Below are 204 nucleotides of genomic sequence, written 5' to 3'. Positions count from 1 at the left end.
TTACAAAGTATTTATACCCTAATCAATTCAAAATAGTAATGAATACCAGAATAGCTCACAGATGGACAATCAGTCATCGCTGTCATGTTTTGATTCTCGTTTGTCGTCAGTTCAGAAAACGATATTATTTATACCAAAGCTTCACAGGTCTTCAGAGGATTATTACAAAAATAGAAGATATTTGAATAGGAGTATTATTATTAT

Source organism: Penaeus monodon, chromosome 30 (assembly GCF_015228065.2).
Source record: "Penaeus monodon isolate SGIC_2016 chromosome 30, NSTDA_Pmon_1, whole genome shotgun sequence".
Taxonomy (NCBI): Eukaryota; Metazoa; Arthropoda; class Malacostraca; order Decapoda; family Penaeidae; genus Penaeus; species Penaeus monodon.
Note: the sequence above shows the minus strand (reverse complement) of the source record.